This window comes from Montipora foliosa, chromosome 11 (assembly GCF_036669935.1).
Source record: "Montipora foliosa isolate CH-2021 chromosome 11, ASM3666993v2, whole genome shotgun sequence".
In the NCBI taxonomy this organism is placed as follows: Eukaryota; Metazoa; Cnidaria; class Anthozoa; order Scleractinia; family Acroporidae; genus Montipora; species Montipora foliosa.
Window position 1 is genome coordinate 16,710,232 of NC_090879.1, and position 5,000 is coordinate 16,715,231.

The 5,000-nt window shown below is 38.5% G+C and overlaps 1 pseudogene; it reads left to right on the forward strand.

Annotated features, from left to right (window-relative positions):
- The window catches only part of LOC137976749 (uncharacterized), a 9,087-nt pseudogene that overhangs the window by 3,021 nt on the left and 1,066 nt on the right, over window positions 1-5,000 (forward strand).

Below are 5,000 nucleotides of genomic sequence, written 5' to 3' on the forward strand. Positions count from 1 at the left end.
ACCCAACTGTTGAAAAAAAAGAGCTTCGAGGTATTTAAATATCTACAATCCTGATTATGAAGACATCGAAATTATAATAAGTATAGCCAGGAACTCCTTGTGGTCGCATTTGCATTTGCTTTTTTACTGGAATGGCCATTTTTCCTTTTTTTGCCAGTGGAAATTTTAGCTTTCCTCACCCTCCCTCCCTTCTTGTTAAGTATCTGGTTGGTACACATGTAAGTATTTCACTGATTGCTTCAGTGTGACATTGCCTTTTTCATGGTTGCCGCTCGTGGGGTTGCCATGGTTCCCTCCTTCCCCATGGTCAGATCTCTTCCTTGCTCCACCAACCTGTAAGGCACCAGCTTCTAAGCTCATCTGCTGTTGATTAGTTTTAAGGCAATGAAACAAAATAATTAATTTTCTTTTTTTTGCATTATTTTGTAACTTAGCACCATGGAACTATTATTGAGTGAGTTAAAATTAACCTTTGCCTTCATCTTATCAGCTAACCTCATACTACATTGCATTCTATAGGACTGCAACATGCCATTAAAATAAAATGCTGTGAGCATGAACCAGAGGCTATAACTTTAGTTAGGAATGGTTTCTGGCCATCCACACCCAAACAACCTCAAGTTGCCTTTGACTTGGGATTTATGAACTTGCTGCAGTACCTGTTCCTTGAATGCAGAGTGTCATTAAAATCAATTTATCAGGCACTGCAGTGGCTGGCTCCGTCTTTGTCAAAAGTGTATGTAAGTATCATCAGAGAAGCTTCATTTTGTTGCTTTGTCACAAATAACACACTACAAGCTACCATTTCCAGGTGACAATGAGCCAAAAATGCCTACATATTATTATTGTTGGCTCAGTACCATAAGTAGGCAGTTTTCGGCTAAGAAGCAATCAAGCAGCTATTACATGTATTCTGATTGCAATGGGCTGGAAAAAAGTTAAAATTAGAAAAGAAAGCTTCATGGCCGATTTCCCTGAGGCATTCCTTCACTTTCCCAGGCTCATGTATTTCGCATGATTTAAAATTTTGATACCTTTCGTTTTCATTTTATTGAGTGTGTGAGAGCTTGCCTGGCTGGCAAGTGGTCTGAGAGATCAAAGAGAGAGGTGCTTGCCAAGGCATGAAATCTTCTTGTTCCAGACAAGCAGACATCACTTTTCTCAAACCCTGTATCTATTTTTTATATTTGACCAATTTGATTATTTGATTTAATTTTCTAGGTTAAAGATATTTATCGTTTGCTCGTTGGAGATTGCTTTTGTGAGTTCAGGTATATCACCAGCATCTTGAACAATTTGAAGCAGTTCAATCCCTTGCTTGAAAGTGAACATGAATGTCCTGCTTGCCCTAAGGTTTGTTACAGTGTTCCGTTAACATGTAAGTTGAGTTCATTGTACACTGATAACTTAAGAAAAATATGAATAATGGCTATTTGTCGAACATTGAAGCCTGCCCAGTTGTTTTAGTATTCTTGACACGATGCAACTAGTACTAAGCAGTTTTCGTGCACAGAGACATTGCAGTATTTCTTTTTCTTAATTTTTGTTGTAACCTGTAATGTACCTACATGTAACATTTTTGCCAACGAGGCGGCCGACCCCAGAGGGTCGGCCGTCGAGTTGGCAAATCATAGAGCCGTACGTGAGTCTCATCTCAGCGTAAGGGACCCTTTTTTGACCATATTTGGGTGTAAGTAATACTCCATATTTGGGTAGTGACGTCACCTTTTTGCATGTGTCGCTTCCACCGTGTGGTTTGTGTGTTGTTTCAGCGGACGATTCAGCTAGTGAGATTGGAGGCGCTTGTAGTTGCCTTACGTGTTTGTAAATTGAATTGTAAGCGGCGGCTGATCAAGGAATAGGGTTATACCTACAAATTTCGGACAGAACGAGCGTGTTCGCTTGTCGATTTCAAACCAGCGTGTTCGCTTGCGAACCAGCGTGTTCAATTGTCAATTTCGAACCAGCGTGTTCGCTTGTCAATTTTAAACCAGTGCTTTCTTTCGTCGATTGCCACGTTTTTAAAGACTTCAGATCAAAGAATTGAACAAATTACTATAACACATCTTCTTATAGCACAAAGAATTGTCCTTGAACTCCAGGGTTGCGTAATTAAAACCACTCACAACTTGGACAAAGCAGGGGTAGAAAATATTGCTTGATTATTGCGTTCAATACATTTATTATCTGGTTAATCGCCGTTACAAGCCGACAACTAAATGTTGGGTTCCTTAGCTTAGCAGACATTGCTTTTCAGGGTTCATTCAATGTGAAATACAGTGCTGTTATTATCATTGTTATTATAACCTTCATCACGACGTGCGTGAAAGTTCGAGTTGCGCCGATGAAACACATTCCCTACACGGGGCTGCCGAAAGTTTTTACGCCATCAGTGTAATAATAGTTGAGCTTGTGTTTATACTGATAGTTAACTTTCAGCATACCATTTAAGTTGTCATGGTTTATGTTCACCGCAGAGTGCTTTTTCTGTCACTTATTCTTTATGGCAGCAGTTGCTCGATAATCAAACCTTCATTTTCTTGTTTTAGAGTAAATTCTCAACCAGAGACAGTGTATACCACTACAAAAGCAATCCACCTTTCTCTGGACAAAGAGTAGAACGTTTTTAAGTTAAAATTTGGACTCAGACAGAACACTCTCAAAGTGTGTAAATAAAGTGTAATCGATGTAATATCCAAGGGTTCAGTCAAAAACCTTCATACGTTTGTTGTATTTATCTTTTTTTGATTGAATCAAAAAATGAAACGAAAATTCATGTGCACATTTATTCAAACAATACTCAACAACCAGTAAACCTAAGGTAACACTTCAACATCACAAGATATTACTTCGAACTTAAGGACGTTCGCGCGAAATTTTTTCAACATTGATTTTCTTCTGAAACTTTTACCACTGTAAGATGATGAGTTAGTTATGCCAGAAATGTAAAAAAAATGGGGGGTCACCGACTTCGTTTTGGAGAGAACATGTCCGGAAAAACACCCAAAATGTGACAAATCGGGCTTCGTTATCGAATAAGGCCAGTGTCTGTAAACCCAAATATATTGCAATTAAATCTTTGAAGTGAAATCTTCTCTGCCACATATTGTTTAAGTGGACTAATTAAGTGAATTTAGTGAACTGGCGAGGTTCCCTTAAAGCTCAAGTTCGCATTTAGCGACCACAGTTTCGCGCGCCTTGCAGCCGCAAGATGGCAGGATTTGATGTCCCGTGAGCAGAAATCTTGAAATTTTTTTAACTTCCCACATTGATTTTTTGTTCATTTTTGGACAACGTGGAGATAATTGTAAATAAAATCCGTTTCTGGAAAGAAAAATAGGGGTCACCGAACGTCCAAGACCGTTAACTCCAGGCAAAGCTATAGCAATGGCCTTTTGCCCTATCAGTTCTCATTTTATTACTTAGCGCGCGCGCTCGTGTATGACGTGGCGTGTGCATTTGCGTGCGCAGTAAGGATGCGCAGAACCAATTGGCGCGAACGTCCTTAAGTAATACTCCCTCAACATTTACACACTTTGAAATTATGGAATTCCTCAAATTATGCCTTCAAGACCAAGACTCTTATCAGAGTTACTTCACACTCTTCCTTCCCTACTTTCATTTATAGTAAAATAATTTTACCTCTGTGTCAAACTTTCACACATTCCAGAGACATAAAACAATTTTGCCTCGTTGGCACTTGCCGCAAGGCACAACTAGTAAGCTGCATTTAAATTTACAGTACTGTATTCATTGTAAACTTGTAACTTGCTTTGTAATGTTTAAATTCAATGAACATTACATGGTGTAATCTGTCTCTGAAAGTTGTCTTTTTTTAAAATAAGTTTTATAACTTATAGGATACTATTTTCCTCTGTGTCATATGATTAAACATACATTGTAAGTGAAAGTTTCTGGGCTAAAACCTTCTTGGACAGTGATTGAATATTCCAGCATAATAAACTGTCCTAAAATAATTGGGCATGCTATTTAGTAGTAATAATCATTTTGCCAGACATTAAAGCAATGAGACAAAATGGTTAATTTTTTGTTTCACATGCTCTTTTATTTGTAAGGACTTAGCTCTTCCATGGCGTATGTGTAAACACTATTCCTGCATTTTATTTGAAGGAAGATGGAAGTATATTTATCTCTGTGGATGCCTTGTTTGGTTGCGTCAGGAAGTGCAGTGCCGGAACTAGTGGAAAAGATTCGAATCATGGGGAGGAACTTTTCATCAGTCACGTGAAAGTGGACACATTTTTGGCTTCTTACAATAGGAAGTCTAACACCAAATCAATGGTACACTTACATGTAGAAGCCATCTACCAAACCCTTGTATTGAACAACAACTATGTGTCATCTTGGAATCAGTTCTGTTATCAGTAATTTGAGTAAATACTTCTCTTTAGACAGTGTTAAATCAATCTCATGATTTGAATCAAGAGAATTAGATATGTCAGTTTTTACTGTAGTGATTTACACTAAATGCCTGATGAAGGACACTTAACTCCGCCTGGGGTGTAAATTCCACCCCGGCCAGTCCCCAGCCTGGATGAAGGAGGAGGGATTGTCTCAGAATTTCAGGTGTAGTTGTAACTAAGGTTTTTCTCTGCAGTTTTGATCCATCCAATTCAATCCACCCAATTGAAAGAGTGATCTTTTTTTAGGAACAATGTAACCAGTTCCAAGCAGGGTCTAGTCTACGTTCAAAGAACAAATCCAAGAAGCTGGACGAGACAGCCCTTTTTGGAGCAAGCTGTAAACATGAGGTTCCACTGAAGTTTTTCAGCTTGAAGAGAGGAGAAGAGTAAGAAATTATTGAACATTTCTCGTCAATACTGCACAAAACAAATGCCATCCTTCAACTTAGCACACTCACTAATTTTTAAATTTCAAGCAAGGGAGGACTTAACCATATTCCTTTCAGTATGCAGTGTTTTGTTAATGTAACAAATAATTTATTCCCTTATGGCCCTGTGTCCCAGCATGATGCTTAA